Here is a 23,713-nt window from a genome sequence, read left to right on the forward strand (position 1 = left end):
GCTGTGCAGGCTCGCTGGCTCCCGGTGGAGTCTCGCAGGTCGTCCAATTGGAGGAAGTTGTCTGCTGTGGCGAGGGCGCTCCGCTTTTTCCATCTTCATCCGAGGGGTTGCCATGTCCTGGTGAGATCGGACAACACCGTGTCTGTGGCCTATATCAATCACCAGGGGGGGACTCACAGTTCTTCCCTGAATCTGGTGGCCTGCTCCATTTCGGACTGGGCGGAGAAGAATCTTCTGGCCCTGTCTGCTCAGCACATTCGAGGTGTGGACAACGTGGTGGCGGATTCGTTGAGCTGGAGGTTTCCTTCGTCTCTGTCCCTGTGCCTGGCTCCACGGACTTTTTGCTTGCTTTGCCTGAGGTTTGGGACTCCGGATCTGGACTTGTTCCCCTCCCGGTCCAATGCCCTGGTTCCCCTGTTCTGCTCCAGGTCTCCGGAGGTGGGTGCCTGGGGAGTGGATGCCTTGTCTCTCCGGTGGCCTCCTTGGATTCTTTATGCCTTTCCTCCCTTTCCTCTGATTCCTGCCTTCTTGCTGCAGGTTCAGCGGGAGGGGGCTCGGGTGGTGGCTGTTCTTCCGCACTGGCCACGGAGGTCCTGGTTTCCTCTGCTGCTGGGCCTCGCGGTGGGCCCTCCTTGGCTTCTGCCCCGCTACCCGTCTCCTCTGAGGTCCCCGTCCCCTCTTCTGGTTCCCCTCTCCTTGGCGGTCTGGAGGTTGAACGGTTGTCTCTTGGGGTTCGTGGTCTGCCCGACCACATAATTTCTGTGATGCAGGCCTCTCGTAGGCCGCCTACTTTGTCTTCCTACTCGAAGCACTGGGCTTCCTTCTCGGGGCGGTGTTCCTCTTCTGGTTTGTCTCCTACCTCTTGCCCTGTGTCTTCAGTCCTTCAGTTGTTTCTGGACGTCTTTCAGAAGCGCTTTGCTGTTTCTACCTTGAGGGGCCAGTGGGCTGCTATCCGGGCCTTCCGGGACCCGGATTCTTTTCTTTCTTCAGATGGCCTGTTAGTTTCTCGTCTGTTTCGTAGTTTTTTGCTCTCTTCCCCTTCTGTTCATTCTTTAGTGCCTCCTTGGGACTTGTCTTTGGTGTTGGGTGTTTTGCAGTCTTCCCCCTTTGAGCCTTTGGAGACTGTGGACCTTAAGTTTCTGTCCTACAAGGTGTTTTTTGTGGTGGCCATCACTTCGGCGAGGCGGTTGGGGGAGCTTACGGCCTTGCGTTGTTCCCCTCTGTTTTTGCGTTTTTTGGATGATGCTGTGGTGCTCTCTTTGGATCCTGGTTTCGTCCCCAAAGTCCGCTCCCATTTCTATTCCTCTCATGAGCTGGTTCTTCCTTCTTTGTGTCCTTCTCCTTCTTCTCCTTCTGAGCTGTTGCTTCATTCTTTGGACCTGAGGCGTGCCCTTTCCATTTATGTGGCTCTTCTGGGGAGTTTCATTCTTCTGACTCTCTCTTTGTGACCTTTGGTTTGGCTGGTAAGGGTAAGGCTGCTTCCAGGCTTACCTTGGGTCGTTGGATCAAGGCTGTCATCACTCTTGCCTATCGTGGTGCTGGTTTGCCTTGTCCAGCGGGGGTTCAGGCGCGTTCCACTCGGGGTTTATCTGCCTCCTGGGCTGCTTACCATGGTGTGTCTCTTGATGAGATTTGTTGTGCTGGGACCTGGGCCTCCGAGTCCACGTTTGTGAGACACTACAGGTTGAATTGTGCCCTGTCTGTCCGGACCAATTTTGGTCATGGGGTGTTGCAGGTCGCGGGGGTTCCGCCTCCGCTCTGAGTTCTGTTTGTGTATTAAACTTTTTTCACTTGCTGCACCCCTTTGTGTCTGGTCTGTGTTTTGCTGTGTTTGGGTTGCCAAAGGCCTGTTTGTGCGTTGCTTTGGTATGCCTCATGAGCGATGACTGGGTCGAGAACGAGGGACGTAGAGGTAATGCTATGATTACGTTTGGTAATACCCATTACTCTTAGTCCTACTCGTCCTCGACCCAGTCATACTTCCCACTCTCCCTCCCTGTCCAAGCCTTTGTTGCTTGGTGTGTCAGGATATGCTTTTGGTGGTTGGGCTTGATACAGCACCTGGCAGGAGGGGGAGTGGAGCCTAAAAGCGTTTCCTGTTTTGTTTCCTGTCTATGGAATACCTCATGCGTGATGACTGGGTCGAGGACGAGTAGGTCTAAGAGTAATGGGGATTACCAAACGTAATCATAGCATTGTGTGCAACGTGGATATTTTATGGCAGTTTGAATAGAAGGAGGACTATTTTGTCTTCGGATACTTCCTGTCAGGCTACATAGAAAGAGGACTATTCTGCCTCAAACAGTGTACATGAAAAGAGTATTGTGATATTCATAACAGATTCAACAGGCACATATATACATCTATTATATGGTTAATGGACCTTATATTGCATTTTATTATTTTAGACAATTATTTTAACTTATTATGTTAGTTTGTTGTTTAAATTTTTTTGCGTAAATTATTATTTTGGATTATTATTTTAAGTGAAAGAAATGGCAGAACAAAGTATGTCAGCTCTGCCTAGTTTTTTACCCCTTCCTGGAGAGCCAGTTATCCCTTGGAAAAGATGGAAAAATATATTTTTCACCTACATAATGCCTATTGGGGGGGATTAATATGGTCCTGTGAAAAGACAAGCTATATTGCTTCATCATTTGGGAACTAAAGGTCGCAGATTTTATGATGATTTACCAGAAGTATCTTTCAGAATGGGTGATGGTCAGCCTATAAATGTTTATGAAATGTCTATGCAGATGTTAGAGAAACATTTCACACCTAAAATGAGTATTGTGTTTGAAGGACAAAAATTGTTTTCTACAATACAAGGTCACGATGAGGATGTTATGACTTATGTGGCTACGTTTTGTGGTGTAGCTATGATGTGTGAGTTTCAAAGTTTATCTGAAAGCCTTATTTGGGATCAGATAGTATGTTGTACAAATAATAGAAAAGTAAAGGAAATACTTTTGTCTATGGATCCCATGTTAGAGGAATCTATACAAATTGCCAGAAGCATGGAAAAAACAGAGGTGTGAATGAAAGAAATTGATTTGAATATACAAGTTGTCAAGAATTTTGACACAGAATCTTCAGTGGTTGATGTAAGAGAGATGACATTAAATTCAAACCCTAAATATTCACAACCTGTAGAAAGCAAAATAATTGAGAAGAGAAATATAATATGTTATAGCTGTGGAGCTCTGGGGCATATTGCTTCCAGTCTTGCGTGTGTGACAAGAGGGATGACTTGTAGACTTTATAGTAGGAAAGGTCATTTGGCGGAAGCCTGCAGATCAAAGGGAAGATTAATAGATTACTCTGTAAAACTAGTAGAAGTTATGGAAGAAATACAACATGAAATCATAACCACTGTTGATGAGTGTGTGTGTGTGAATGATAACATATCTCCTGTAATTTGTGGACCTGTAGAAGAAAAGGCAAATGTACGAGGTATAAGAAAAGAAAGTTCTGAACCACTACAAAAACCTTACTGGACTATTTTATTAGGTACTGCTCAAGTTAATGTACTGGTAGACTCTAGGAGTCTTTTTACTTTAATTTCTAAGGAAACCTACATGGATCTTGTACAACGAAAATTGGAGGAGTTGTTGCCTACTGATGAGAAAGCAGTGGGTTATGGTAGAAGAAAAATTAATATTATTGGGGTGACGTGGATGAACATTTTTTTTAAAGAAATGGTGCCCATGGTAGGATATATGTTACTGATGAAGAATCTATCTTTTGGGGTGGCGTCATCAACATGATTTAAACATTGTTCTCAATCCTAATGCAGATGAACCTGTAATGGCGATAGAGTTTGGAAAAACAATTGTTTTACCTAAAGATGATATTGATTCTAAGTGGAATGAAGAATTGTTTAAATCCTAATGCGTTTACAGATTAAATTAGGCAAATTGGAAGGTTTTTCTCATAAGATAATATTCAAAAGAAATGCTGTTCCAGTAGTCTATAAAGTTAGGCCTATACCTCTTCTTATGAGAGAACCTCTTCAACAAGAACTTGATAAACCTCTGAAAGAAAAAATGATGGAACCGATTGAGTCATCAGAATGGCTTTCTCCGATTGTGATTGCCCCTAAACCTGAAAATAAGATTTGTCTCTTGTTAAACCTGGCATCTTTTGAGTGCTTTCCCCTGACTTTTTGCCTCTACCTTCTGTTTTTTTGAAGCTGTGCTGGATTTTGTTTTTGCTGGTTTAGATGCTTTGGGCACTTTGCCACTGCTGATCAGTGTCAAAGTGCAAGTGCTCCCTGAGTAAATTGTAACTGTAATTGGTTATCCATGATTGACATATTTGTATTACCAAGAAGTCCCTAGTAAAGTACACTAAGTGTGACAGGGCTGGTGATTCAAATGCTACAAAATGATCAATTGGTGGTGGGAAAGTCAGATGAGGAACATGATGATTTGTTGAATGATGTTTGGAAGAGAATGGAGAAGTATGGTTTGACAGTCAAAAAAGAGAAATGTCAGTTACAAAAGAAACATGGGCAAGCTATCTCAGCACAAGGTATTAAACCAAAGAAAAGTATTGTCAAAGCTGTTATGGATTCACCTCAACCTAAAGATAAAGGTCAATTGAAGTCTTTTTTAGGGCATGCTTAGTGTTGTTCTAAATTTATCCCTAAAGTTGCCAATTTGGTAGAACCAATGAGGCTGTTATTAAAGAAAGGAGTGGAGTATGTGTGGGGAACAGATTGTGAGTCTGCACTTGCTTCTGTCAGAAAATCACTTGCTACAGCTTCAACATTAGGACATTTTGACGTTACAAAAAGACCATGGTGAAAATTTATGTTAGTAATGTGGGGTTAGGAGCTGTTTTGACACAGAATGTACAAGGTGAAGAAAAGATCATTGGTTTCGCTTCAAGGAGATTGCAAGGTGCTGAATTCAGCAATTGAACAAGAAGCCCTAGCTTGTTGTTGGGGTTTAAACCATTTTAGATATTATCTTTGGGGTTTGCCATTCACACCTAGGACTGATCATAAACTGTTGTTGCATGTATTCAAATGTGGCAGAGGGATAGAAAGTACTGTTACTCCTCGCATTTCTAGGTGGCTGTTATCTGTTTCTGATCTACATTTTGTTGTGGAATTCGTTTGGGGAAACAAAAAATGTATTGGCAGATAGTTTATCACATTTACCAGTAAGTGAGGAGGAAAATGTTTTTCTAATAGATACATTTGATGTCAGTCCAGTAGATGAAGAGTTAGCTTTGACAAAAGAAGAATGGAGTGGTGCTGTCCATAATGATGAAGAAAGCAAGCAATTGAAGAGCCTAATTAGCAACGGTTGGCAAGGCACTCTTGATGAGTCTCTTAAACAATATCTTGTAGTGAAGGAAGAATTATACATTCTTGGAAATAAAGTTTATCGTTGAAATCTACTTGTACCTCCTATAGCACTGAGAGGTAGGATTATGAGAATTGTACATGAGGGACATTTAGGAAGAAGTTTTCTAAGAAAAGATTGAAACAGTCCTTTTGGTGGCCAAATAAGGACAGTGAAGTTGAAAGTGTGGTTAGTGACTGTGTTGCTTGTAGCAATAGTGACAAATGCAAGATAGTGAGACAGCCACCATTAACATGTGTAGATTTTCCCACTTGTCCCTGGGAAAGATTAGCGTTAGACTGTATTGGTCCAGTGGAAAAGCTGGGCGTGAGAGATAGGTTTTTGGCAGTTTTGGTGGATTGCCACAGTAAGTGGTTTGTGGTTACATCTATGAAAGACACTTCTAGTGAAAGTGTAGTTGAGTTTTTGAAAGGAGTATTCTTGGAAGAAAGAATTCCCAAGATATTGGTTTCTGATAATGGTGTACAATTGGTTTCTATGACCATGACAAGTTTTCTTGAAGGTCTTGGTATCAAGCATGGAAAAGTTGCGTTATTTTGACTGAAAGCTAATAGATTAGTGAAAGGGTCAATAGAATAATTATGGAGAATATCCAGTTGTCTTTGGCCAACGGGCTTGCGTGGAAATCTGAGTAGTGTAAGATGATTTGGGATCATAGAATTATGCCACATTCTACAACAGGTGTGTCTCCATTTGTGGTTCTCAAAGGTAGAGAACCTGCAATGAAGGAGTCACCTATGTGGTTATGTAAGAAAGATCAAGTGTCGGTTGATCGTGATTGTTTGTTGGCAAAAGTGATGGAGTCTCAAAGACATAACAAAATCATTTATGATAAAAGATTTGGATATCAATCACGGTGATTGGTTGGTTGTAAGGAATTTCTGTTTCGTAAGAAAAGGTGACAGTAAGATTTGTAGACCAAAGAGAGTAGTTGATGTTAAAAAATCTGTTGTTCAAATGAGTGACGGAAAGTACTGGAGTAAAGGAAGTCTTGTAGCAGTTCAAATCAATGTTGTATTAATGAAATGTATTATTATGTTCATTTTTCATTTAATGTATTAGGGGGAAGATATTTGGGGATGTTATTTTGTTTCCATGGACATGAAAGTACTTTGATGTCTTAGGGGCATATTATCAAGGGGGTTTATCTCTACTTTTTGGGCTTTGAAAGCCAAGAAAGTGGAGATAAAATGATCTCCCTATAATCTAGCTGTCGCTAACACCAGTTAGCGACAGCTAGTAGGAGATAGCGACCATCTTGGGCCCCGCTTTGCATGTCAGTGATATTTATCACTAATGACATGCAAAGTGGGTGTGCCAAGATGTTAGCGACTGGAATCAGTCGCTAACATCGCTATCTCCTATTACCAACTTTTGGAGTTATTTGCGCTAAGCGCGAATATCTCCAAAAGCTAACACCTGTCCCTGAGCAGTTCTTAGCCATGTTATCCAATGGGAGGTGGATAACATAGCTAAGAGCATTAGCTAGGTAATGCCTGAATATCGCAGACTTTTCAGCGATATTCATGCATTGCAGACGATTTTTATCGCATTTGCGGTAAACCTTGGTAATACCAAGGTTTATCTGCGATAAAAACCGCTGCAGCTCGGCGACAATTTTTTTTCGCTAACCAAGCAATAGCGATAATTATCGCTATTGCTTGTTAATATACCCCTTAGTTCTGTGGGCGACAGTTTTTCCTGGAACTGCTGGAGGTTAACATGCAACGAAGATAATGAGAAAATACAACAACTGAAACTACCATAATATGTCTGGTAATTACTAGACAAGGGTTAACACCAACCCTCAACAAAAAGCCCAGTTTCTTACATTGGTACTCAGTAGTGGTATCCAGTACACTCAGGGGTTTTGTGTAACACTAAATACCAGAAATTATATGACATCCAATTTTTTAAAAATTCTCCTGATTTGACTTTTTTCCTTTTTCCAAATTTGAGTTACCTCTTTTTCCTCACAATGGAAATATGTCTGACAGAGCTACTCCTTAAAGTTGAGCAGGAGGTAGGACAGTCAAATAAAATCGATAACCTCAGGAAGGCAGAGCTGCAGAAACTTTGCAAGGAGAGGGGGGCTGAATGTGGGGAAGAATGCTACAAAGGTGGAGCTCCTGATAGCCTTCAGAACATTTTAAGAGGTCAAAACGATGCGCTCCACCCCAGAGGAAGAGGAAGGTGCTGACGAGAAGGAGGATGTAAACTTGGATGAAGAGGAGGAGGAGGACCTTGCCACAGGACCTGAGCTGCAGTAACCTGGGGAGGGAGTAGTGAGTTCAACCAACACCTATCCCCTGAGGAGCTGGTGAACAGGATGCCTGCAGCTTGCCAAATTGAAACAGGAAGCAACCAATTAAGGGGCTGCTGTCCAGGGGGCATTGGAGAAGAAAAAGCTGCCCTTAAAAAAAGGAGAACAGCTCATGAAATGTGTCTGACAGAGCTGGACTTTAAAGTTAAGCAAGCAGCGGAATCCATCAGCAGTGGTGGCCGCAATCCAGTAGGGAGGTCGATAAACTCCACTCTGCTGGCATATTCCACGGAGTTCTGCCTACTCCGTATTATGATTGTAACACGGAGTTCCAGCAAAACTTCGCTAACTGCTGTATGGCAGAGTTTTTTAATTAAATTGGTGAGCACAAGCGAGAATTTGCATCACCTAGCGTGATTTTCGGGCACTAGGAGGCCACTCAGTGAGATTTTCCCAACACATGCAGTAGCAGCAGGTCTCATCTATTTATGTCGAGAAAGCCACGCTAAAGCAGAAAATATACTCAAGAGGCTGAAAGAAGCAGCACCTTCTGGCATGCCACGTGGGCTGTTCACACTGATTTTACAGTGCAGAGTAAACTCCCAGCACTAAAAATCAGCGTGAGCAGCGCAAAATGCCTAATCCCATTGGCTCGTGGTACTCCGCTGAGTTTTTATGTAACTCTGTGGAATTCCATTCTAAACTGCAGGATCCGCCCACCCCTACCATCCAGTGTCCCAAGGAGAGATCCGGGTCCGCGTACCCCAAGACCTGGTGCCTAGCTGTGTGGTGGGGGATGATACAGACGAATGGTTTTCAGCCTATGAGACAACCCTGAGGATGCAAAGTGTACCAGGGAAGGATTTGGGGGAAGCCTGTGGAAACACAGGCCTACAGTGGGGGGACACCCATCTTGCATTGGGGATTAGATAAAGTATGCTCCAATGAAGACCATTCTGCTCACTAAGGCTGGGCTTACCCCAAAGAACTGGTGCATAAGATTCAGGGATAATCCGCGTATTAAGTCTGTACAAGCGACTTCGAGTGTGCGTCTTTCCTGGCAAAAGGAAACCTGCATTGTTGACATATTGGCAGTCGCCCCAGGGTAGTTATAGTTATAAGAGCTGTTCCGAAAGACATTAAAAACGTATCTCTTCAAAGCTGCCTTTGAGTAAAACCACCTGCCCTGGCCCGCTATGTCTGTTATGAGCGCCAAGAAACCGTTTTGGTGTACGTGCGCGGTATAAGCTTTTTAACATAACATAACATAACATAGGATCACATTTCAATAGAAAATGGCTTTTTTGTGTTGCTAATAACATTCCTGTTTGATGAATCCCGACAAAACATGTTTTTAAAGGGCACTATGGGGCATATGGACAAGCCCCTATTGCCACAGGAGCGTCACTTTTTGTGACGTTTCTGTGGCGATAGGAGCTTTACCTTATTTACAAGACAGTGTTAAGCCACTTAACGTGGCTTAACGCTGCCTTCTAAATTAGACCCCATTTCGCGCTATGCTTAGTGTGAAAGGGGTGGGCAGTGGGTGTTGCTGTGGGCGTTCCACTGCAACACTGTTGGAAAGTGGGTTATTGTTAGGGGGAAATGTAGGTCTGCCACTGGAAATAAGGCCACTAACACATGATAGGACTCAGAATTTCTTTTCCATGCTCAACCCTTGGTAACATGGCTGCGAGCAGACAGGCTTAACTTCAAAGACAGTTATGTAAAGAATTTAAAAACACCAATTCTGTGAATAATTAAGACACAACACAAAATAAAAATCCAAAACCAATTTATAACAATAGGAAATATGGTTTTCTTTAAAATGACACCAAAACGACAAAAATCCAATGTAGGGAACCGGAGATATACATTTTCAAAGATTTAATAAAATATAGCACCTAGAAGATTATAGCAACATATTGTGATACCTGCTCGCAATAGACCGGGCCAAAGTAAAATTATCAGGCCATACTCGATGGAGCCCTGAGGCGTTACGGCTCACGGCAGTTCCCGGTCTCAGTTTCTACCTTCACACTTAGAAACTTTTCTGGAGCTTTTCTCCTCAAAGCCCCTTGAAGCTCCCAAACAGTCCGGATTTGGTGTGGGTTGGCCGGCTTGACTTGTGACGATGTCCCAGTCAACTTCTCTGGAGCAGACTCAGAAACTTTCTCAAGATCGCTTTAGCAGGGCCACCCAGGAATCTAGGCCGGCACGCGATGGACAGCAGTTGGCTTGGCTCACGCGGTTGCTTCCGATCAACTTTTCTACGAGCGGAAGTAGAAACTTTTCTGGAGCTTTTTCTCACGGGGTCTCTCGATGCTCCTCATGTAGCCGGATCTGGTGAGGGTACGCCGGCTACAGATTTTCTTTAGTCCCGATATATCTCTGGAATTTGGAGCAAGTGGAGCTTTTAGCAGGACGAACCTGGTTGGCTTGGCCGGCTCGCGGTTGAAGGCATGTGGCCTGGCTGGCCAGGTTGAGTCGGTCCCTCTATGGAGCTTTTTTTCAAAGTTGGTCCAAAGTTCTCCAAACTTCTTGAACTTCTTTCTGAAGTTCCTCAAGGTGTCCCACAGTATCTCAAACTCCCTCCAAGAGTCTGGGATCTCCAAGATGATCCTTGAAAGTTGAGGACTTCAGTTCCCACAATCCACTGGTACAAAACCCTTACAAATCCACTAATGGTTCTTCAAGGTGTAGATTTAGTTGGTGATGTTCCAGGCGAGCTCTTTTAACCTGTAGCTTTCAGGGAGTCCACCCTTTAGTTCTTTACCAGCAAGATAATCCCCAGGGGTGTAGTTTCAGATGTTGCAGTCTACAGAGGTCAGGCCTTAGAAATCTTTGCATAGCAAAACTTCTCAACAGGGCACTTCTTGCTTCAGTAAGTGTCAAGCAGCAGATCTGGAGGGCTCTGCCCCTCTCAGATACTTATTTCTAGTTCTCTCGGTCAAGCAGGAGGTCACTTGGAACCAATTGGAGCAGAGTAACTCCTCCAATAAATGACCACATCCTGTAGAGTGTAGCATTATTTTGTCCCAGAGTGCATCAAATCTTCCAAATCCATAATGGCTGATTTTCCAGCAAGAGCTAGCAAAACACACCCCCTAGGAGGGCTTATTTACTTAGACTCTCACCCCTGCATCTGCCTGCTCATACCTTCCTTAATCCTAACATCTGCATAAGGTGGGAAGTTCAGAGCTGTATTTGACACTGGCCTCTGCTCGCCTCTTTGAAGAACATAGTTTACGCTTCCTCCCCCTGGCCTGGCATTCCTATGGGACAGCACACTGCTCTGTCAGCAGAGCTGATTAACCCCAGGGGCTCTTTATCACCTCTTCAAGGCAGCCTGGCTAATCTACTTAACTCTGACCAACCAGGGCAGACCACTGGAAGGTCGAATTTGGACTCACAAACAAGAAAGTCTTATAACTTCTTGAATGTACACTTTAGGAGAAATTCAATAATATGATATTGTTGGATTTCAAAATACCAGTCTGGGAAGTCTTTGAATGGCATTTCTATCCCTCTCCTATCAGCAGTTATTAATCAATAACTTCCTACCATGTTAACCTATATAACAGAGGATTTGCAATGGGAAAAATTACTTGGGCCATTTTTCCAGCACCAGCACTTACAAAAAGATATTTTATAAGTATTTGCCCTACATTTAGCGCCGAGACACCCACGGGTATTTGCGCGCTCTACAAATTGTTTAAACAATTATATCTACAGGAACCCCACCCCGTGTGCAACTAGGGAAGACTTTAGGGGTTCTGAATCTGTAGACATATTGCAGATTCTCTCTCCACAGTGCTCCTAGCATCAAAGTCGAATTTGAGCTGCACTTTACCACAATGTGGGGAGTGAAATGTGGAATTTAACTTTACCCAGACATATAAAAACTCATTTTATAAGGATGTACCTTATAAATACCTGCCCCCCAACCCCTGGGATACCTAGAGGAGACCCTGGGGGTTCCTTATACACCAAAACATTGTAGGTTATTCATTTTAAAATGTCTCAAACACCAATGTCGAGTTTAGGCACAATTTACATTTAAAAACCAGTCCAGGCACCCAGGGCTGTTTGTAAACTGACCTCAGGCTTCAGCAGTGCAAACATGCAAGTGCAGAAAAAAGCTGCTGGCCTCTTAATTGCCATGCCCCAGAGTTCTGGGGAATTCTAGGTAGATTCAATCCCCCTGCCCGAGTATATACAAGGAGCCTATAGGGTAGGTCATGCCAATCACAGGGGTACCCCACCATACCATTGTGAACCCTAGTGTATGCAGGTGTTTTAACTGTATTCTAATGTTTCTCGTTCAGCATAGCAGTGGCCCTGTTGAGGCAGAGCCCAGGGTCAGTCAGAGTCAGCTACCACCAGTATCAATCAATCAATCAAGGAATGTTTAAAGCGTGCTACTTACCCGCTAGGGTCTCAAGGCGCTGGGTGGGGAGGGAGGGAGCTGCAGCTAGTGGTCGAAGAGCCAGGTCTTTAGCAGTCTTCTGAATGCCGGGAGGTCTGTGGTCTGTCGTAGGAGGAGGGAGAGGGCGTGCCAGGTCTTGGCGGCGCAGTGGGAGAAGGATCTGCCCCCGGAGTTGGTTTTGTGGATGCGTGGGACGGTGGCCAGGGAAAGGTTGGCGGAGCGGAGTATCCTGTTGGGTACGTAGAAGGAGAGTCTGCTGTTGAGGTAGGCTGGGCCGGTCTTGTGGAGTGCTTTGTGTGCATGGATCATGAGTTTCTTTTGTTGACGGGGAGCCAATGTAGGTCTCTCAGGTGAGGGGTGATGTGGTCTCTGCGTGGGACGTCTAGGACCAGGCGTGCAGAGGCGTTCTGGATTCTTTGGAGTCTGCTGATGAGTTTGGATGAGGCTCCGGCATAGAGGGCGTTTCCGTAGTCGAATCGGCTGCTGATGAGGGCGTGGGTGACTGTTTTCCGTGTGTTTGTCGGGATCCATCTGTAGATCTTGCGGAGCGTGCGGAGGGTGTGGAAGCAGGAGGAGGAGACTGCGTTGACTTGGTTGGTCATGCTGAGCGTGGAGTTGAGGATGACCCCTAGGTTGCGTGCATGGTTGGTCGGTGCTGGGGGGTTCCCAGGGATTGAGGCCACCAGGAGTTGTCCCACGCCGAGGGGTTGGGCCCGAGGATGAGGATATCCGACTTGTCCGTGTTCAGCTTGAGCCTGCTTGCCTCCATCCAGTCGGCGACGGCCTTCATACCCTGGTGCAGGTTGGATTTGGTGATGAGGGGGTTCTTGGTGAGGGAGAGGATCAGCTGGGTGTCGTCAGCGTAGGAGATTATGTTGAGGTTGTGTAGTCTGGCAATTCGAGCGAGGGGAGCCATGTAGACGTTGAACAGCGTTGTGCTGAGGGAGGATCCCTGCGGGACGCAGCAGATGGTTTTGGTGGTACCAGATTGGAACGGTGGAGGAGGACTCTCTAGGTTCCGTCGGTGAGGAAGGAGGTGGTCCAATCCAGGGCTTTGTCTCGGATCACTGCGTCGAACAATCGTGTGCGCAGTGTGTGGTGGCAGACTGTGTCGAAGGCGGCGGAGAGGTCAAAGAGGATGAGGGCTGCTGTCTCGCAGTTGTCGAGGAGGATTCTGATGTCGTCTGTGGCTGCGATGAGGGCAATATCGGTGCTGTGGTTGCTGCGGAAGCCAGACTGGGAGGGGTCCAGGATACTGTTGTCTTCTAGGTAGCGGGTTAGCTGGGTGTTGACGGTCTTTTCAATGACTATTGCTGGGAACGGGAGCAGGGAGATGGGCCGGAAGTTCTTGTGGTCGCTCGGGTCCGCCTTGGGGTTCTTTAGTAGGGCGTTGATCTCAGCGTGCTTCCAGCTCTCAGGCAGAGTGGTGGTTTTGAAGGAGAGGTTGATGAGTTTTCTCAGGTGGGGTGTGTGAGAAGTTGGCCTGATATGCAGTGCTCACTATTCTAGTGATCACTATGTATCAGTCAAAACGACCCTTATTGATGATTGGTTGTAAGTCAACCTTATAGACCAGCTATCCTAGTAGCATGGACAAGAGCAGTCTTTAGGCTAAACTCTAGAGGGCGTGTTAAGTCAGCTGTTATACCATCACATATACCCCTTGAACACCAAGTGAAAGGACACCACACAAGTTGTTATGAAAATAAAAGGATATTTATTTATAACAGAACAACCCTGAACTCTTTAGGAGGACAGGGCGCTAAGCACAATACAAAACTCTTAAAGAAATACTACAAGTCGCACAATTTACGCAAATGCCCGAGGGGCACGAAAAACCATATACTATGGAAGTGGAATGCGACTCACTAGCAGGTAAGTAACAGTTCTCAGAGACTTTGGAATCGCTAGGCCTACGATGCTGAACCCTTAGATTAGAAGCAGGAGGTCTAGGAACGCCGTGTGGAGAGTGGGAACTCTCACCCGTAATGCGGGACAAAGTCTATGGTTGCGAGCAAATGCAAAGTTAGTGTTCTCGGGAGAACCCGACTAGGTAGGTCAAAAACGAAAGTGGATCTAGACACTTAGAGAGTGGATCTACGCTGGAGCACCGTGGTACTTGGTTTACCTAGCCCAGGGGCTGCAGCTGCATAGGGTTCAAGTGTCGTCGGGAATCCTCGTTGACGAACCAGGAGCCTGAAGTGGAAGTTGCTGGCAGGCGACCAGTGAAGAAGTTCCGGGCTGATCCAAGGACTGGATCAGTGAAGAAGAGTACCTGTAAACAGAGGGGACCAAGTTCTGAATCATTAGCCAGTGATTAGGTGGGCACCAGGATGGCACCGGACGAGGTCACTCAGCCAGGCAAAGAGGTGACACTGGATTCTGCTGCTGCACGGACCAGGAGTGCTGATGTTGACCAGGCTGGAGGTCTGCGAGCTGTCCAACGTCGGATGTCTGCTGCTGGCGATGCTGCATCCGGTGAAGGAGGCAACAAGCCTTGGCTACGGCAAGCCCACGTGGCGACACAAAATGGCGTCTTGGATGGACCAGGAGGGTCCGAGGAAGGTCCCCTTCAGGAGGAGACTAGGGCCAGTCTAGAGGAGCTAGACCAGCGGTGAAACAAATGTAGGACGTCGTCTGGAGGGTCACTAGCCAACGGGCAAGTGACCGGACAACGTAGCAGCAACCCAGGAGCAAAAGGGCCCCACGCAGATCTGGTGGATGCTGGGGGGCTGGACTTCGGTGCTCGTGCTGCTTGGGGTTGGGGCTTCTCTTACCCCAGTGCACTCACTGCAGGGTCCCTCGGTGGTCGTGCTGGTTCAGTGTTGTGCTGGTTCTGATGATCGCCGGGTCCTCTGGTCCCATCGCACCTACGGTTCTCAGCTGTGCTGTAGAGGCAGGTTGAGGTCAGAGAGGGCAGGGAGGCTGGGTCTCGTCGAGCTGGGCAGTCTGGTTCCGGAGGAAGGACGTTTCAGCAAACCGCAAGATACTTAGTTGGTGCCTGCTGCTGCAGGGTGACTACTCCTTAGTCACAAGGGAGAAGTCTTGAGAAGAAGTCTTGAGTTCCTTTCGTAGAAAGCAGTTTCAGGATTCAAAGATGATCTAATTTGGAAGGGTCCCCGCTCCTACCTTTATTCTAAAGAAAGGGGCTGGTACGGGACTAGGTCCTGCCCATGGGTGGGACCAGGGAGGGGGGTGGTTACACCCCTCTGCCATGTCCGGACTTTCCCCAGCTCAGGGGCTGGTGTGCCCCTGGAACTGGTTTGTAGGAAGGTGGCTACCTGACTATGGTTACCCCAGATTTTTTGCCCTGTGTTTAGCTGGTTTTCGACTTAGTTGGCCTGGTTCCCTGCTAATCAGGGCCCCAGGCTATCTGCTCTCTCTGTAAAATGGATTCCATGTACCCTAGGTGCATAACTAGATTGGCTTGGGTCACCTTATCAGCCCCTGTACAGCGCACTATAGGTGCCCAGGGCATAGGTGCATCCAAGGCCTACCAGGGGCTGCAGCATATCTTTTGCCACCCCTGGCTGGCTATCTAAAATTGACACAACTGGCTGATCACTCAGCTGGGGCAAGGTGGTGTAATCACCCCTTGCTTAGATATAGTATGCCTATATCTAAACCTATATCTGGACACATATATAGCCTGTAAGCCACTCCTATGGAAGGCCTCATCAATCCTGGAGGCAGAGTGCGTGGTTTTATGTGAGATGGTGCTCTGGCGTGAGCTGAGCCTGTCTGCAGCTGTCGGGAACAACTCCCTAAGCTGATCCGGGATAATGCCATACCATATACTATTAAGTGCATTATAATCCTCGCGGTTATATGTTAACTTTGGTTTGGCTTTATCAAAACATGTCGTGTAAGGTGTCATACGAATTGGAATACTACCCCCTCGCCAGTCCTGGCGACGGGGGTAGCATTCCACCCCTCTAGAGGGGACGACATGTTACTTTTGCTAAAACGCGGTTGATTTTTAAAAGAGCCTCAGATCCACAAAATGGATGCCCCTGCCACAGACACGGGTCTGGCCTCCTGCTGCTGACCGAAACTCGGCAGAGGAGGCCTGGACAAAGAGTTTCCTGTCACAGGGCGGTGACAAACCACCCCAGACAGGAGATAGTGGATTGGAATAGGGAGGTTTCAAAGAAACCAGACACTGCATGGGGAGCACAAGGCTGCCCCTTGCATAATCCGGCCAAACCGGTTCTGGGGCCTCCCAGCCCCTGTCCCAGCGCGGCCAGGATCAAAGGAGAGGGGTGTAACCACCCCCTTCCTGGGTCCCACCCATAGGAGGGGACCTAGCAGGATGTCCAACCCCCGAGATTCGAATAAGAGGGGGAGCAGTCCCAATGGAACTCAGATCATCCTGAAATCAACTTTAAACTAAGAAGACGACTGGACTTCGACATTCTGATGATAGAAGACTGAAGAGCATCTCCCTTGTGGCCTAGGAGGGGCCACCCTGTGAACACAGGCACCACCCAGCACCTCGACGTCTGCTTTGCCGCCGCCTCCCGCCAAAGCCCGAGTGCAAAGCCTGACAAGACCCAGCTTCCCAGACTTCTCCCAGCCCGATCCACAGTCCCTGCAAAGAAGGGACCCGTGGAGGCACCGAGAGACGTGGGAGCGGCCATCTTGAAAGACCCCCGAGACGCTGACTGCGCAGCACCCGAGGCACCCTCGACTCTGTGCTTTAGGGTTTGAGAAGCCCTACATCTGAGCAGCATTTGCACAAAAGATCAGCCCTCCAGCATTTCCACGATCTGCGTGGGGCCCTTTTGTTTTGTGCCACTCGACTCGCCATCCCGTCCGCTTGTCACGTGGTCAGCGGCCATCTTGGCGACGAAACCTACAATTTACACTATTGGACTGGTTGCTCCAGACCTGCCCTCGCTCCTGTAGAAAGGAGTACCCGCTCTGACTTTGCTGGTCTGAGTAATAAGCCTTTTTCACTTTCCCCGTGGCTTGCATTAGCCAAGGCTTGTTTGCTTCAATCGAGTTGTCGACACCGCCATCAGCTAGAACCTTTAAGGGACAGCCCCTGATCGACTCCTGGACGTCCTTGACCTCTTCGTGTCCACGTGGCTGCAGAGAGAAGCAACCCCTGATCACCTGTTTGCACCCGACTTTGCCTGGTTCCAATCTGGTTCCACGGTGGTCACTGGTCAGTGACTTTGAACATTGTCCCCTCTGCTTTGAGGTCTTCACCACTTCAGATCCACCCTTGGATCCACCGGACACTTCTGCTTCACATCGCCTGCAGCTGCAACAGCTACAAGCACCAAGAGCCTGCGTGTCAAGACCCGACGCCACTTCGACCCTGTGCACCCACGGCCTGTGGGTGAGGTAACATTGCAACGCCGGTGTTCCCACACTGGTACACACCTTTAGGGTCTGTGTCTAAAGTTTTGTTCCTCTAGGTTCAGCGGAAGTATCTTTTAATTCACTTTATCTAACTTTTACGCACCATTGACATTACATTGGTGCGCGCCGCACTTTCCGTGCTGCACCCGTCTCCTGTGGGCTACTCCCGACTTCAGCATTGCTAGTCTTGACTGCTCCCAGCGAATCTCTAGGCCCTAGGCCTAACCACTGTTCGATAAGTGTTCCTTATACCATTTTTTTAGTATATGGTCTGAGTGGCCACCCGCCCTCATCCATAATTGTGCAACTTTATATGTTTTACTGTGCTTTTGATTTAACGCTTGTGCCCCTTTCCTCATAAAGAGTACTGGGGAGTAATTTAGAAATAAATACATATATTTTTATAATATATACTTGTGTGGTGTCCTTTCATTTGATTACGGGATTGTATGTGGTAAAACAGCTCGCTTAACACGACCTCTTAAGTTAAGCCTTTAAGGCTGCTTAGTCCATGCTACCACTAGGATAGCTTGTCTAACAAGGTTGACTTACAACCAGACATCTTTGGGGTTTGTTTGGACTGATACCCAGTGGTTCCAGAATTGGAAACACTACATATCAGGCCAACTTCTCACATGGTTCAAGCCGGCAGATTCATAGTGAGCACCGGGGTGCCACTTGCAGTCACCTTCCTATTCAGCCCTGCCTACCTAGGATACACAAAACCCTGTCTGGGATGGTGTTAGCACCGCCCCTGACAGGAAACCCTTTGTCCAAGCTCTCCTCGCTGGAAGGACTCCCAGCAGCAGGAGGTCAGACTTGTGTCTGTGGTGGCAGCATCCATTTTGTGATGCTGAGGCTCGAGTTAACTTTAACCGGGGTTCACAGTTACATACATGTCGTGTCCCTCTAGAAGGGTGAAATGCTAACCCCGTTGCTAGAATTGGCGAGGGGTTAGTATTCCAATTCGTATGACACCTTACTCGACATGTTTTGATAAAGCGATACCAGAGTTGTCAAATAACCGCGAGGATTATAATGCACTTAAGAGTAAATGGTACGCGTTATCATGGAACAGCTATTAGGACTTGGTTCCGCAAGCTGCAAACGGGCTCAGCTCATGCCAGAGCACCATCTCACATGATTCTAAGCACTCTGCCTTCAGGATTGTTAAGGCCTGCCATAGGAGTGACTGATAGGAATACATGTGTCCATTTTAGGGTTAGATATAGGTATACTATATCTAAAGCAAAGGGTGATTACACCACCTTGCCCCAGCTGTCGTGCAGCCAGTTGTGTCAGATTTAGATGGCCAACCAGGGGTGGCATAATACATGCTGCAGCCCCTGGTAGGCCCTGGGTACACCTATGCCCTGGGTACAGGGACTGATAAGGTGGCCCAGTACCAATTGATAAATGCACCTAAGGTACATAGAATCCATTTTACAGAGAGAGCAGTAGGCCTGGGGCCCTGAATAGCAGGGTCCCAGGTTAACTAGGTCGAAAAACCAGCAAAACACCATGCATAAAAGTTGGGGATAACCATAGTCAGGTATCCACCTTCCTACATAACCCCCTACCCAAACGGAAGGAGATAAGGCTATCCTTGGCCAGGTTAGCCTATATTGCCTGAGTGGCCATATGAGGGGGTACATGCACTGGCATGGTTACCCCCTGTATCATGGTCCACTAAGCAATCCCTCACCCTAAGGCAGAGGTCTTCAATCTGTGGGGCGCGACCCACAGGGGGGTCGTGGAGTCCTTGAAAGGGGGTCGCAGATTCTGCAGAGTGCAGTTCAGGCGTTGGGCTGATCGAGGGTGCTCACGGCGGAGGCCTAATTCACACCGAGGTGTGAAAAACATCCAAGCCTCATTAACAAGTAAAAGGTCTTCTAAAGACCTGTCAAGTACTCGGGTGTGGCTTTGTGTGTGTCCCTGAAGCTGTTTCAGCCAGACTCACATACACGAGCTGGACATGAGGGGGTGGGGGGGCTGGGGGAGCAGGCTGTAGTGTGCATCATGCAAAGCATTATCCTGATATTAATAATAATAATAATAATACTGCATTTTATAGAGCGCGAACAGCTACATCGCTTGGAGGTGTCCCGGCGCTAGAGGAACAAAGTTGACCTAGAGGCAGAAAAAGGAAGCTAGCGGGGTTGGGTGAAGAGCCACGTTTTCAGCATCTTCTTAAAGCAAGGTTCAGAAGGAGCCTGCTGAATTTCTTGAGGTAAAGTGTTCCAAAGAGAGGTGACGTTTGCCGAGAAAGTCCGACCGCCTAGTCGAGCCTTTTTCGAACGTGGGACGGCCAGCTGAACACGGCAGTTGGACCGAGGTGCGCGTGTTTGGGCGTATCTTGGGAGGCGGTTTTTCAAATACTCTGGGCAGGAGCCATGCAGAGATCTGAACGCCAGCGTAAGTGCTTTAAATTTTATTCTGCTGGCAACTGGCAGCCAGTGCAGAGAGCGAAGATGCGGAGAGACTGACTGCTTGAGAGGAATTCGCAGTAACAGTCTCGCAGCCGCATTTTGGACTACCTGGAGTTTTTGCGTCAGGTATTTAGGTTGGCCAAGGTAAAGTCCATTGGCGTAGTCCAGCCGATATGTAACAGTGGCGTGAATAACCGTTTTCCGGCAGCTCTCCGGGAGGAGTCTCAGGATTTTTCGGAGATTTCTCAGTTTGCTCAAGCAGCAACCGGCGACTTGTTGGATTTGGGAGGTGAAGGACATGCTATCGTCCCATCTAACTCCAAGGTTTTTTGCCGAGCGGCTGGGTGAGGGGGCTGGGCCCATCTCCGTTGGCCACCAAAGTTCTGAGGCGGGGGTGGGTCCTCTGCCAAAGAAGATCACTTCGGTCTTATTGGCGTTTAATTTTAATTTATTCGTGTTCATCCAATGGGCAATGTCTTGGAGACAGCCTTTGAAGTTCGAAAAGGACTCCTGCGTCATCTCTGAGTACGGAAATACCAACTGGGTGTCGTCGGCATAAGAAATTGCCTTGACACCCCAGTTGGCAATCAACGTAAAGAGAGGCGCAAGGTAGATGTTGAACAAAAGGGGGCTGAGGGCCGACCCTTGCGGAACTCCACAGCTGAGGGCCTTGGGGGCTGAAGAAATCGTCCCTAGTGCCACCTTTTGAGTTCTCTGGGACAGATAGGAGTGAATCCATCCCAGCGCCTTGTCCTGGATGCCTATCTCGGCCAGCCGACTGAGGATTCTGGCGTGGTCCACCGTGTCGAAGGCGGCAGACAGATCCAGGAGTACCAGCATTGCTGAGTGTACGGGGTTGGGGTAGGGCCCAGTGCTATGGCTGCTTGCCTCTAGAACCGGTGAGCTCGGATAAGTGATTTCCAGAGAAGGAGAGGCGGAATGCGGTAACAGACTTTTCAAAGAGGGCTTTATTTTTATTGTTTTGGCATAACTTTTTCTCTGAAGGCTCGTGAGGCGCTTTCGCGTAAAGGCGGCAGGGTCATATGATGTAGTCCGGGGAGGCTCCAGGGTGTCGGGTCACTGGTCCGATTTTCTCCCGAAGGCCGCTCCGTCCGTACCGTGGGGAGAAAAGATACTGAGGATTAGGATCATATATGCACTCTGCTCGCAGGGACCGGGGGTGAGGGAAACCAGTGCACTCGTGATTTTACAAACGTAGAGTGTCGTGAAGGGTTTTGTGCTCGTGGGGTGGGGGAAGCAGGACGGCTGAACATGGGGCTGTACAGTTACTCTAACGGGGGTAGGGTACGTTGTCCCATCCAACCCGCCATACACCCCCGTACCTGTTTAAGCCACACTCCTCCCGTGGGCGTGTGGCGGGGCGGCGCGTTCCTCCTCGGCTCTCCTGGCCTTTGGGTCTCGTCTCCTGGGCTCTTCGAGTTCTCGACTGCTGGGCTCTTCAGGGGATCTCTTGCTGGGCTCGTCCAGTTCGGCTCTCCTCCGGGGCAACGGTTAGCTTTCTCCTCTCGTCCACTCGACTCCGGAAAAGCGTTGTCCGTCTCTTCCTGTTTCCCGGGATCTTTTGACGGCGTCACGTCGGCAGAGGGGGGCGTGTCCAGCATGGAGGACTCCCATCCCTTAAAGGTGTATGGCTCGTTTTCCTGGATCGTCCGCCACCAATAGGCCGGGTCTCCAGCCTTCCACTCCTCTCTGTCCGGGCTGTCCGTGGGCTGCATGGGGGTAATGGAGGCAGGTGAAACAGGGGCGGCGGCCCACCACATCATAGACTGACCCCCTTCCACGGGGTCCACTGCGCCCACCCCGTCACACTGAGTTACCTGCATCCATCGACCACCTTACTGATTCAGCTACCTCAATAAGCGCTGTTTCCGTGCTAAAGCCGGGTCGGAAGCCTGACTGTGTCTCATGTAGTACCTTGTTTACTTCTACAAATTTGCTTAGTTGGCGCTGTATGACTTTCTCTAGCATTTTCCCGCGGGCGGCTAAGAGTGATATAGGGCGGAGATTACTAAGGTCTTCTGGATCCCCATTGGGTTTTTTCTTTAGTGGGAGGAGAGTGGCATGTTTCCAGACATCTGGAAATATACCCGAGGTGATGGATGAGTTCCAGATGTGTTGCAGTGTAGGCGCTACAAACTCAGCAATAGAGCTCCATAATTTTGCTGGGCATGGGTCGTCTGGGGATCCGGATTTGCATCGAATAAGTTCTTCTCTTGCCTCGCTCAGAGGAATATTCATAAACTGGGTGAAGGTCTCGATAGGCTCGTCTTTAATCGCGAGGTCCTGTTTCAACGTATTTATTTCTGGTCCAAAAGATTCATACACCTTTTTGATCTTTTGGTCAAAGAACTCGGAGATTTGCTCACAGAGAGTAGCTGTCGGTGAAACCTCCCTCTCAATGCACTTGGGTTTAAAAAACGACTGTACCACTTTGAAAATCTGTTTGCCAGACTGCTCTGCCTGTAAAATAGAGTCCGCATAAAATTGTTTTTTACTTTTCCTAATGGCTTTCCGCAGTTTTTTGGAGGCTTCCTTATATATCGTTCTTTCTTGCAGGCCGTAGTTTGCTCTCCATAGTCTTTCCAGCTTTTTGCAAGCTGCTTTCTCTTTCCTTAGGTCCTGCGAGAACCAGGGCGCTGAGGGGGAGTCTCTCTTTGATAGTGCTCGTGAAGCTGGAGCAATGGAGGAGACCATCTTTCCGATCCACTCATTGAGGAGCTGGGCATCTATGTTGGCAATATTGGTCAAAGATGGGGTAGTTTGTGCCAAGACAGGGCCCATAGTGTCGGGGGTCAGCTTTTTCCATTGTCTCTTCAAGAAGTAACATTTGCTTGAAGCAGGAATGTCATAGACAATGTTTAGTGTAAATGGGACCACAGAGATGGGTCTGACCATGTTAGAGGGAGTGGTGCCTCGGGCAACACATTCTTCATGTTAGAGAAAAGGAGATCAATCGTGTGGCCCCCTGTATGTGTAGGGCCCTCATTTACCAGTCTAAGACTGGCAGTATTTAATGTTGCTCTGAGCATCTCTGCCATGGCACAGTCGGATTTGTCCATGTGGATATTGAAGTCTCCTACCACAATGAATTGGGGGTGGAGGAGAGAGCTCTGAACAATCGTATCAAGTAGGGTGAGAAGGTTGGGGTCTATGCCGCCGGGAGGGCGATATATCACCAATCCTGCAAGCGATAGCTTAGGGCTAACCTGAAAGCAGAAGTGAAGGCCTTCAATTCCCTGGATAGTAGTAGGGGCCGAGGATGTTAGTATTAGCTGCTCTTTAAAAATAATGGCTACGCCTCCGCCTCTTTTTGTCCCGGAGCGGTTGGCGAGACATATTTTAAATCCCGGAGGGACTGCTAATGCAATAGAGGTCATGTTGTCCTCCTTGATCCAGGTTTCTGTTAAAAACAGGACATCCCATTCCTGCTCTTCTAGTAATAACCAAACATCATCTGCATGTTTGGCTAGGGATCTGCAGTTCAGTAGGCCAGCTCTAAGGCCTATGTGAGTTGGTGGTTTACAGCAGGGGGGCCTTACAGAGTCTTTACTGCCAAAAACAATTTCACAGTTGCCACAGATCTGCGGGGGGTTGAAGGTCAAAGGATCTATAGTGTGAGAGCAACAATCGGATGGGGGAGCAAAAGTTCTTAAGTCCTCACCTGACCACACTATCCTTCCACCTTGTGTTCTGTGACCGGCAGCATAACTGGCCCCGGCCGCGGTCTGGTCGCCTGGTTGCCTTAGGCGCTCCCGCTGCGCTCGTCCGCTGCGCTTCCGATGGAAGCACATAGTAAATAGGGGAGGGGCGGAGGGCGTGGCCTGGT

The sequence above is a fragment of the Lissotriton vulgaris genome, chromosome 2_2, assembly GCF_964263255.1.
Source record: "Lissotriton vulgaris chromosome 2_2, aLisVul1.2, whole genome shotgun sequence".
NCBI classification, from domain to species: domain Eukaryota; kingdom Metazoa; phylum Chordata; class Amphibia; order Caudata; family Salamandridae; genus Lissotriton; species Lissotriton vulgaris.